We start from the raw sequence: 13297 nt of genomic DNA on the forward strand, positions 1-13297 counted from the left end.
GTTAAGTAGAGTAGTTCATGTTTCGGGCAGTATTATAGATTAAATGAGGCATAGTAGGGGGAAAATTAAGGGAAGAATTGCGTTAAATAGAGTCATTGGCAAGAAGAAGAAAATTGATTAGGTGAGCTGAGTAATAATATGCAGACAAATAAATGTACTCTGATATGGAAAATAGGGCTTCGTGGGTGTGAGGCCTGGTCTTTGAGGCAAGAGGATGAGCAGAGATTGAAGACTTTTGAATTGTTAGCGTGGCAGAGAGAGGAAAAAATAAGTTGAGTACTGCAGAAGGCAATAACTGAAGTTTTGAATTGGGTGGTTGAAGAGGGAGACTTTCCCAGGAAAATCCAAAAAGTCAGAGAAAGCGGATGGTGGAAATACTGAAAGCTAGAGGAATATTGGCGGCTGTGATGGAAGGGAGAATCTTAGGAAAGCAGGCTAGAGGAAAGAGATAGTGTACTTTTTAGAGAGCATGGAAGGCAAACAGAATTTACGAAGAAATGAAGAAGGATTTATGAAGTTCTCTCAATACTTAGAAATAAATAGCCGTTGGTGGACATGCCAAACTTTCCTAAAAAATAGGTAGAATACTTTGATTGAGTGAAACAGCGATGTGATCAAGCGGTTAACTTAAACCCATTTGTTTTCATAACCGACCGTACCACAACGGCGTTACTATCGCAATGGAAAAAATTGCTCTACGATATTTGTGAGGGAAATTTGGCATTTGAAGGATTAATTATACAGATTGTGCACTAAGTTAACTGAACTTGGCCGACGGAGAACTAGCCCATGACTATCTACCGGCTGTTGGAGCTCTGGATTTTTCAGTTATACCAACGTAAATATTTTTGCACGAAGTAACTAAGTAAATACCCTAAACCATTGCAGTAATCTCACTACAACGGACATATTATACTCAGTGATACCCCCTGTTATCACTTGCAATTGTAAGTGATGAGTTATGTAGTATATGATATGCCGCCCTAGAAAAACATCTACACTGCAGTTAGCCCAAGCGGGAGGTCGTCTTTTATATAAAAAACTAAGAGGTCTTAACGAAAACGATTTCGACAGTATCTGTTCAACTAAAAAAGTACTTTTCTTGAAAATAACCATGGTCGTCATCTCACACGAAAAAAAACAAAGTACTTACATAAAATCTCCTAAACCAGAACATTTTTTTCTCTAAATTTTACAATACACTCTAGGTACCACATACACTTTAGGCAGTTTTTCGCTTATCCCATGCTCATGGCCTAGTTTAGTAACCAGGGACCAATATCGTCACCACGGTCATTATCTCACACAAAGTACATCACAATATCTCCTAAACATTTTTTTCTCTAAATTTTACAATACACACTATGCACCACATAAACTTTCAGCATTCTTTCGCTTACCCCATGCTCCTGCCCTAGTTTAGCGACCAGGGCCTATTAACGTCCTCAGGGTCATCCTCTCACACGAAAAAAACAAAGTACTTCACAAAATCTCATAAACCAAAACATTTTTTTCTCTAAATTTTACAATACACACTATGCACCACATAAACTTTCCGCAGTCTTTCGCTTATCACATGCTCATGGCCTAGTTTAGTAACCAGGGCCCAATAGTAGGGGGAAAATGTTTGTCCTGGCATAGGTTTGACCTTGAAACCCAAACCCGGATACATCAAGAAGTATCGGTCGCAGAGAAAAACGAATGACGTCACGTGAAAGAGGGGACATTTTTCCTTCATATGCAATCTAATTGCATCACGTCAACCCAACCCACGCAGAAAAAATTATGACCTAAGGCCATCACCTCATATCTCGAGAACTATCGGTTGTACAGAAAAACAAAGGTGCCATGTGAAAGAGGAAACAATTTTACTTCAGATAAATGCCTTACAGCGTCCCCTTTATATAAGGGCAATATATAGATTTAATCAATTAAATCTCGTTAAATAATAACGATAATAACTAATTTACGGCATTAATCGAAACACAACGTGAATTTACGTAAAAAAACGTCCTCTTTTATTTTTTGATAGCACTTTAAATAAGCCTGCAAAATAATAATTAAAGTTCTCAAGACCTCATTTTTGAACATCCCTCTTATTCTCTTTAATTCCGCTTCACTATTCTCTCATTCTATCCCGATTATTCACAGTCTCCTTCTCCTATTCGGAAATTGACATTTAAAGCGGGGGTCATGAAGAGAGATACGGAGTGTAGAATTGCGTTAACCGGGAAACGCCCATCCACACACCACACTTCATCCCTTCCATCGGCCCTCCACTTCGATATATAAACTCGACTGAAATCAGAGCTCACCAGTCTGAGGCTAGCTCAGACTACCGGTCCAACTTTTCAACGCGTAGGGTTCCAGATAAGATCTTCCTCCGTGGGGCTAACACCAGAGCTGTGGGGTGAGTATGACCCGTTAGCCGAATTGGCTTTTCGGATTTTTTTCATTTTTTCTTTACGCTCTAGAAACGATCAAATGTGAAGATAGCTCACTCTCGATGCCCGCCTTCGAATCCCGGCGAGAAATCCGGAGACCCTTTTCAGGGTATCCAAGGGTTTTCAGGGTACGGGATTATAATTTTCGTCAAGACACCCCCTATTTACCCCTTAGAGGGTTGAGCAGGGTGGACGGTACTCAGTACCATCGTACTGAGTACCCCCCACCCTGCTTATCGTTCTTCAAACTTACAGACCGATTGGACCAGCGGTTTTGGCCCCAGGGCCAAAATTTCCAAAATTTTCGGGGATTATGCTTAATAACTTTTTTATTTGAAGACATAAAAATATGGTTTACATTTGAAAGTTTATCAGGGAACAATTAGTTATCAATTCCGCATGAAATTACCGGTAAAATTATAAGGGCTTACCCTAGGAAAATAAGGGTATGGAAAAATTCCGAATTCGAGTACCCTTTTAAAAACTCTATACGATACCAGACATAAGTGTATACTATTTTCAATTTCTAAAATTTTGATAAACCAAATAGGTGAGCCAATATTTAATGTTTTCTAAAAGGAATAGAGATACAAAATTGTTGAAATTCATATATATTAAAACCAACATAGGTTTCAAACAATTTTTATTTGCGTCTCCTCTTTAAATATAAAAAACTTCTCTTCACCATAATTATATGCCATCACCTCCCCCACTGTCATTGTAAACATTCGGGGGAGAAAAATTTTCTTCTCCCTCCCCCAAAACAAAATTGTTGCCACTACCCCCTCCCCGTATCGGGTGGTCATCCTCTCAACCTTCTCCACCCGGTAGCGTGTTTCCTCCAAGTCCTTCAGAAATGACCCCTCCTCCTGCAGCCGCAGGAATCTTTCCCGGATGCTAGCCTGCCAGAATAAAAAATATACCGTCAGTAGAATTACACATCGAGCATTATTAAAATTTGATGTAACCAGTTAATAGAAGCTACCACAGAAGTTGAGGGAGAGGTCAACGCTTCGGGTGACGTTCAGGTGAAGGCGGTGACGCTGACAGTGGGGGTGCTGATCATCGTCGTAGTTGAGGTGGTGGACTCCGTGCGGTGGATTGAGCATTGGACGATGGCTGCAATCAAGCGGCATCAAATCAATCGTAAGAAGCCAACAACAAATATTTATCATTATTATAAATTTTTAAATTATAAATCATACTTGTGATGTCGACGGCTGGTCAAGTGACGATGGCTGCGGTGGACTGAGTAGCGCTCGATGACCAGTAGTGTCAATGGCTGCAACGGTCTGAGAAGACGATGGCTGCTTGTTCTCGTATCGATCGTAAGTGAGAAGCTAAGCAATTGTACCGTCTATATATAGTAGATGGAAGAAGTTGATGATATTTATTGCGGTAAAGGGAGTTCGATGTTTGCATTGCAGCACTGAGCATTGCATTTTTTCAGTACGAGCTGCCAACTCCACAGACCTTGGCACGTGCTCAGGTTGCGTCGAAGGATAATTCAAAGGAAATACCTGAACTAGTTAATTCCATCCACGTCCAGACAAGCACATGCGCAGATGATGAAATTACTAGATTCCAACTAGGTGGCCATCTTTCACGGGTGTTCCGCTGAGGGAATTAGTTTTCATTTCTATAAAACTCCACTTCTAAGAGTTAAGTTTCCATTTCCTTCAGAGCTGCTAAGAGAGCTATTACGAACCAACTTCACTTCCCGAATCATCAGCTACATTCATTGGCGTCATTGGAGTAAGTACATATCATTAATTAATTGCATTAATTTTCTTCTTAGGGCATATGCAATACCTTAAAGAAATTCATATATAATTTATTTAATCAATAAGATTGCATAGTTTGTTAACTAAGCAGTAGTAGTAACACATATACAGCAATGTCTAACGTAAATTCACTATATAAGTTATCATTAATAAAGTTATCAAAATATATTGTCCAAAGTGCATTCGTGAAGACGGAGAAGGGACAATCACCGGGTATCTCATTTAGACATTGTATGCAGAGTAACTTTGACATAACCTTGTACCATTTATCCGATTTAATACCACACACTACGTTTAATCACATTGAGGAATTTAGTATTGCAGAAGAATACGAGTTTCTGTTCGAACGGGGGTATGAAGTGGATGATATTCGTTACGAGGTTTTTTCTGCTTTGATATCCTACACTTAATGCAATGAGATGAAAATAGATATTTTTCATACGTATCATTTTTTATTTCAGGAACAGCTCAGAAACCTTTAATCATGCCCTCTATTCAAGAAATTCTAGTTCAATTACAATGTTGGTAGCTATCACAATTCGGAAGAATTAGAACAGGCATTAAGTGACATATATGAAAATAGTGTTTGATGACGATGGCATATCTGGTATGGGAACCTATAATCGAATGAAAGATGCGCTATGTGAGGCAAAAGGAAGACAATTTTGCACTTACTGCGAAATCTTCTATAGTATTGACGAGGTCATGCCTCATGAGAATACCAACGTGCACCAGATTAAAATCAACGAGCAAATAGGGAGAGGATTCATTGAAATTGAATTGGCTATTTGTTCCAGACTAAAAACATTTCGGATTACTCCTGTGGAAGATAGTGAACAGGACGTGATATCATTTCTCAATAACATCGAAACTCAGTTGATTAAAAAGATAAGTGATCAAAGAGTGGAAAATGGTGCCATTAAAGTCAATCTTGTTTTAATTTGTAAATTCAAAATGGGTGAGAATGATGAAATGAAGGCTTCCTTCAAAACCAACAATCGCAGGTTATTGTTAGCAGATGAAATTGAGGAAGTAATTAACCAGACATTTTCTAAACTTTTAAAAGAAAAGACCGAATTTCAAGCTAAAGGGTCAGGATGGACCTTGTCAAATGTGATAGGTTTAGAACTCCGAATAAACAAGTACACACCATTTCAAGGTTCAACATTCATTGAGCTGCCTACAAAAATTAGGAATACTAAATCTGTTATCAATGTCTAAAATTATGATCAATACGGCTTTAAGTATGCCATTTGGGCAAGGAATATCGAAAGGGATCCTCAAAGAGTTTTCTAATATAACACGCGAACATGCCACATGGGCTACAATTGGGACTGCATCGCGTACTCAGTCGAGCTGAAAGATATCCCTGAATTCGAACGTCTCAATAATAATTCGATCAACGTTTCGGTCTGAAAGATAAGAACCTCATTAACCCACTAAAAATTGTAGATCATGAACTCGAGGATCATCGCGACCTCCTTTACAATAGCAGCGAAAATACCGCTCACTCTTGATGGATTAGTAATTTTAATAAATTGATTCACTCCCAAATTACAAAACATTCTAATATAATATTCACTTGCAAACGCTGCCTCAAACATTACCAGAATGAGCGCAGGCTAGAAGAGCATCAAAAGCTTTGTAAAGGTACAGGCGAGCCAAGTTAAATCGTTCTCCCCGACGAGGACAATAAAAGTTTACAATTCACTCACTTAAATTATTCTTTTCGGGTACATGTTGTCATTTACGCTGACTTTGAATGTCTTCTGGAAAATTAGTACCTGCGAGTCTTTTCCTAACACATCCTATACTAATTTAATGCAGAAACATACCCCTCTCAGCTTTAGTTACATCGTGGTCACACCTAACGGATGCGGGGACCCATACCCTTACCGAGGTCCCAATGCTGCAAGAGTATTCATTGAACGGATGAAAGAAGAGGCCAAAAAAGTTTATAAACTATACAAAAATACTATTCCAATTAATCCTCTCACTCCAAAGGAAGACTCAGATTTTGAAACTGCGAACGCCTGTCACATTTGTGGTAAAGAATTGAACAAGAATAGAGTTAGGGACCATAATCATTTGACAGGAAAGTATAGAGGACCTGCGCACTCTTTTTGTAACAGTCAATATAAAATGCCTAATTTCCTTCCAATATTTATTCATAACCTCTCGTCATATGATGGCCATTTCACTGTACGAGAGCTTAACTATGATGAGATAGAAATATTTATAATTCCAAATTCTGAAGAAAAATATATATCTTTTTCTAAGTCTATCGAGGAAAATTTCAAAATTCGGTTTGTTGACACGTTTAGATTCATGCCCGCCTCTCTAGCGTCACTGGTTGCCAATTTAACAGTTTAAATGCACAAGTACAGTATTTGGGGAAAAGACGAATTTAGTCACACGAAAGGGAGTTTATCCCTATGATTACACCAATTCGTTGATTTAACTCGAATAAACCTTGCTCCCGGAAAAGAAAAATATTTACAACAGACTGACCGATGAATATGTATCCGACAAAGATTATAAGCATGCAGAAAATGTTTGGTACGCATTTTAATGTGAAACACTCGGCGATTACAGCGATGTTTACCTGAAAAGCGACGTTACCCTTTTAGCTGATGTTTTTGAAAATTTTCATGACGTATGCTACAGCGCGTATAAACTAGATCCTGCGTGGTATTATACTGCTCCAGGTTTAACTTTAGATGCAATGCTCAAATACACTGAAATAGAACTAGAGCTTTTGACTGACTACGACATGATTCTAATGATTGAAAACGGTATCCGAGGCGGAATTTCACAATTCTGTAAAAGGTACTGCGAATCGAACAATAGATGCCTAACAAGTCATGACCCAGATTCAGGTTGAACCTATTTGACATATCTAGACACTAAATTTCTCTATGGGTGGGCCCTTTTAGACCCCTTCCTTACGGTAAATTTCGATGGCTAACACAGGCGGATATTGATGATTTAAACGTTGAACATGTTCCCAAAGACAGTGAAACGGTATATTCTCGAATTTGATCTTGCGTACCCATATTCGCTACATGATACACATTCATATCTCCCTCTTTGCGCGGAAAACAAGACACCACCTGGCGGTAAACAAAAAACTATTGACAACTCTCGAAAATAAAAGTAAACATGAATTCATTACGTAAACTGAAACAAGCTTTAGAACTAGTACTGGTGCTGAAGAAGATCCATAGAGTAATCGAGTTTATTCAATTACCTTGGTTTAAGACCTATATTGATTTGAACACTGAGAAAAGAAAAATGGCAGTCAATGATTTTGAGAAGGATTTCTACAAACTGATGAACAATGAAGTCTTTGGAAAAACAATGGAGAACACGAGGAAACGGATGAATATGGAATTAGTGGTAAACGAAAGAAAACTACAAAAACGAATTAATAAGTCAACATTTCTAGATAGGATGATTTTTCACGAGTATTTAGTAGCCGTTCACATGCAGAAGGCAGTCATCAAAATGAATAAACCTATATACATAGGTTATTGTCTAATACTTTGTTAGTAATACTTTAGTGTACAACTTTCATTTCAGAACAAGACTTCCAAAATACGGGGAAAATATATCCCTCGCCTACACCGATACTGACAGCTTCATATATGAAATAAAAACGGATGATGTGTACAGGGATTTTCTGGGGAACCTAGATGCATTTGACACGTCAAATTATCCAAAGGATCACTTTCGCTTTTCAGAACAAAATAAGTCATTGGTAAATTCAAAGACGAATGCGATAGAAACCTAGTGACACATTTCGTCGATTACGTAGTAAACTTTATTCGTTCAAGGTAGAGGGAGGTAAAGAAAAGAAGAAAGCAATATGAATAACGAAAGCTGTTAAGGAAAAAGGTAAATTTAACGATTACGTTCAATGTCTCTGGGAGAACTCGACGGTATTTCGAAAAATGAAGGTGATTTGGAGTAAAATGCACAAAATGTACACCACGGAGGTGAATAAAGTCACGCTGAACAGGACTGACGATAAGAGATACCTTTGCGAAGACGGGATAAAAACGCTTGCGTGGGGTCACTATAAAATGCGCAGTATAAAAACGGACGCATAATGACGCTATTAACGACGATTGAAATTATAAAAGAATGACCTTTTTAATCTAAATTCCAGTGTTAACCATTACGTAAGCCTGGAAGCATCCGTATACCTGCATTTGCGCGGGTCCCTCAGGCTGCGGAAAAACCACATTTGTCACGCAGTTTTTGGAAAATTTAGATTATATGGTGAATAGTCCAATACGTGAAATAGTATGGTGCTGTGCTCCAGGAAGTGAACCAAGCATTAGAATACCCGTTCAATTTCGATTGAGGACATATATAACAGCCCAGGGCACCCTGCTGGGTTTTCATCGGTTGAAAAATTACATAAAGCGTCGGGGATAGGTCAAAAGGTGATTCGCGAGTGGTAAGAATCTCAAGAGCCATATACACGACAAAAACCGGCAAGGAAAAGCTGACCCAGAATTCACTATGACGTGACCTACATTGATGAGTGTTGGCAGTGCGATTTGAATGATTTGAGGAGTTAGAAAAAATACAACGGGTTCTGTTACATTATGACTAAATACACCTTTTTTCTCTTTATGCGTGGGCAAAAGCTTTAAGGACATAGAGTCCGGAGGAGGTCATTGAAGTAGTTAACGCTATATTTCGCGAACGCAAACCATTGAAAATTCAGAGCGATAAAGGGGGTGAATTTATTAATAGTAAACTTAAAACTTTTCTCTCGAATCGAGGAGTAAAATTTTACACCACAAATAATCCGGACATTAAGGCTAGCCTCGTTGAACGTTTCAATCACACGCTTAAGTCTAAAATGTAAAAGTATTCCACGAAATACGCAACCTACAAATATGTCGATGTGCTCCCAAAACCCATTAGTAGTTATAACAATAGCAATCATTCTAGCACAGGTATCGCACCCTCCAAAGTGAATGCGAAAAATTCATTTTCAATCGCTAGTCACGTGAAACCACTTACTAGCAAAACGTTTAAATTGAACGCGAATGATTATGTGAGAATCAGTAAGGAGCGAATTCCATTTACCAAAGGATACACTCCAAACTATACCAGTGAAATATTCAAAATCACGGACATGGATCGATCAAGGTCAATACCGACATATAAATTGAAGGATCTTAACGGTGAGGATATAAAGGGTAGCTTCTATGTGGAAGAACTAGTCAAGGTGAATTTTTCCTCCGAGACGGAATATAGGATAGTAAAAGTTTTGAGACGAAAAGGGAGTGGACCTAAATTGGAATACTTTGTCAAGTGGGAAGGATAACCATCCTCATTTAATTCTTGGATTCCTGTCTCCTCCGTGCGTACATTATCAACGAATTTTATCTTACACTACCTAGCGACAGTTCGAGGTATTTTTTTCCGATAAATACGATAGCTAACTATAAAACAAAATTGAGTCATCGTATCGATTTGACGAATGATGATTGGTACGAAGGTCTGGCGGAAACTCCCCTTCCATCCATTCATGTTCTTTCTCGTGAAGTTAGAGAGGAAATTGGAGATGCTGGAATTGCAAACTGCGAACTGCTTGTTAACTGTACACCAGAGTACCACACAATGTGCAAGAAAAATAACTGTTTCAAGCTGGCTGAATGGTGTATTCAAAATAAAATTTCCAAATTAAAAACATGTAAAAAATTATTAATACTGTAATCAAAACCAGGAAAACTGTATTTATGCTTTAATAAATTGTAAAAGCCGTATCTTTGTTTTATTTCTAACCTGTTTCATTTCCCATAAAATGAGAAATAAAAAACAATGTTTAATAATAAACTTTTATTTACTTAAATATACAAACATTTCATCTTCAAATTTGAGTACAAATTTGATCACTCTCAGGTGGGTGCCTCTGATATGGTCCGTGGTAAAGTAGCGCACTTTCGATTCTTTATGGTCCGTGTAGCAAACTTGCTTCACTCCGTCAACTTCCTCGCACTCTCTTTTGCTAATAAAGTGCGATCCACCGTCAAACTCAGTTCTTCTCCGACGCTCTGGGACATATCCTCCATTTACTCTCGAATGCGGGCGGTGTGCTTTGTACACTTCCAGCCAAATTAAGGGAAGCTGCTCCTCGCCTTTTGACGCTTCTCAGGATCGGAGATGTCAGATGCCTGGGTGATGTTGAATCTCACAACTCTCCCACTTTCATCTTGAAAGCCGGAAAATTTCATTTTTTGACCGACGACATCAAACTTATTGTTCTGGTGTCAGAACACAGTATTACGTAGTTAGGAAAGAAACTTATAGTATAAAATCGGTATTTGCGATTCTTTCTCTCGGGATGTATATTGAGTACGCATCCTCATCTTCTATTCGCTCCACGCACAGATATGCTTCACCGAAGCGAGCACATAAAAAGTCAATTTTCACGTTCATGTTGATGGAGAATGAGCTTCCATTTGGGCGAGGTCATTTATAAACAAAAGTGGGAGGAGTCACGTTGTAACCTCACGTGTTTAGATCCTGGTAACTGCCAATGGGATATTGCATCGCAAGTGTAGTTAGCTCTGATTTCAGTCGGGATTTTGTACCGAAGTGGAGGGTCGATGGAGGGGATGAAGTGTGGTGTGAGGATGGGCGTTTCCCGGTTAACTCAATGCTACACTTCGTATCTCTCTTCATGACCCCCGCTTTAAATGTCAATTTCCGAATAGGAGAAGGAGACTGTGAATAATCGGGATAGAATGAGAGAATAGTGAAGCGGAATTAAAGAGAATAAGCGGGATGTTCAAAAATAAGGTCTTGAGAATTTTAATTATTTTTTACAGGCTTATTTAAAGCGCTATCAAAAAAGTAAAGAGCACGTTTTTTACGTAAATTCACGTTGTGTTTCGATTAATGCCGTAAATTAGTTATTATCCTTATTATTTAACGAGATAATGGATGAAATCTATATATTGCCCGCATATAAAGGGGACGCTGTAAGGCATTTATCTGAAGTAAAATTGTTTCCTCTTTCACATGGCACCATTTGTTTTTCTGTACAACCGATAGTTCTCGAGATATGAGGTGATGGCCTTGGGTCATGATTTTTTCTGCGTGGGTTGGGTTGACGTGATGCAATTAGATTGCATATGAAGGAAAAATGTCTCCTCTTTCACATTACGTCATTCGTTTTTCTCTGCGACCGATACTTTTTGATGTATCCGGGTTTGAGTTTCAAGGTCAAACCTATGCCAGGACACACATTTTCCCCCTACACCTCGGTCGCTATCTCACACAAAGTACTTATCAAAATCTCCTTAACCGGAACATTTTTTCCTCTAAATTTTACAATACACACTAGGCACCACATACACTTTCGGCAGTCTTTCGCTTACCCCATGCTCCTGCCCTATTTTAGCAACCAGGGTCGTTATCTCACATGAAAAAACACCAAACATTTCACATTATAGTAGCCAGGGCCCACCAAAAGTGACAACGACACGACAGTGAACTTGGACCATGGAGATAGGTTTTTTCAAGTATGTTCTATTATGCACTCCATATTCTCTCGAATACAACCGTTTTTTTCTTCGTCAGAGTCACATAGTAGACCAATTTTTTATGAAAAGTACACCATTTCAGCAATCTGTTTCCTAATTTATTACTCACTGGTTTTTTTTCATTTTTGCACCATATTCCGGTCACGGATTCCTCATTTTCACAGTTCCTCCTGATTCTTCACTTCTCTCCATTTTCTTTCTGTGATGTCTTCAGCTGCGAAGATGGGATTGGATGAAACGGTCTTAGAAGGTATGTATGGATAACTTTTGTTTATATTATTAGTAGTATTCATTAATACATAACGGTTTTAGTATACCTGCAAGTTATTCCACATCACCCGAAGAGGTTACTCGCTAGGTGCGTTTCTGTTTGTGCTTGGAGAAGGAACGAGCGAAAAAGAGATCCCCGGGAGGCATATGAAAAACCACTCGCTCTTTCCCTTAATTAAAAGGGAGCATCTCCCGAAACCTACGGAAAAATAGAGGAATTTTTTCAACATTTGTTTTTAGTTTTTTACCCTTATGAAATCCGTTAATATTTCAGAAGCATGAGATTGTCTTGTTGTAAATAAGCATATTTAATCTTCCCAAGTCATTCCGTCCCCCGCTTCTTCAGATAGACGGAATGGACCGCAGATCCTATATAATCATTGCCGCCTCCCCTTTCCTATTTTTAATTGTTCCTACGCTATCTCTTCTGAGGCTTTCCGTCCCCCGCTTCTTCAGATAGACGGAATGCACTTCAGTGCCTATAAAATCATTGCCACCTCTCTTTTCCTATTTTTATTGGTTCCTGCGCTATCTTTTCTGAGGTCTTCCGTCCCCCGCTTCTTCAGATAGACGGAAAGCACCTCAGTGCCTGTGATAGTAGGTTAACGTATATACTGTTGGTTAACCTTTGTATTGGAGGAAATTCAACAAAATATAATCGCCTGTCAACTTATAATGTGCGTTGGAAGCTAAAAAGATGTACCACCAAGGGATAGCCACAAGGCCAACTAATCAGCTTCTGCCATATCTAGTAATTGAATATCTAATGTTATCCATTTAGTGCACAATATACACGACCAAGCCGTATTTTCGTAATCGGAAGTGGTGGCAGTTTTATCTACGCAACAAAGATGATACCATCGGGAACACATCGCACGCGACCGACGTTGTACTTCCACGGATTTTACCCCGATCGCACAAAGGGCATATTTCGTTAACTTTAGGGAGGGACTGTAATATATTTGTTTTAATTTGTTTCCGGTACTCGTCGGCATCAAACTTTTGTTCAGTTCCCATATTTTTCGCTATCTGATTTATGAAAAACACGTATGCACGCCACAGTTATAGCTATCTCTCTGTTTGCCGAATGGCACCCTTATTGCTCTCAGTTTACTAGGACGTATTTTTTCCTTACTTAACGTATTCCGCTTCTTTAAGAAAGTCGTGAATAAATTGTAATGCCTGGCATAATCCATATCCGTGCTGCCCAATGGATCGAAATAACGGA

Source organism: Hetaerina americana, unplaced genomic scaffold (genome assembly GCF_022747635.1).
Source record: "Hetaerina americana unplaced genomic scaffold, ioHetAmer1.1.p SCAF_25, whole genome shotgun sequence".
NCBI classification, from domain to species: domain Eukaryota; kingdom Metazoa; phylum Arthropoda; class Insecta; order Odonata; family Calopterygidae; genus Hetaerina; species Hetaerina americana.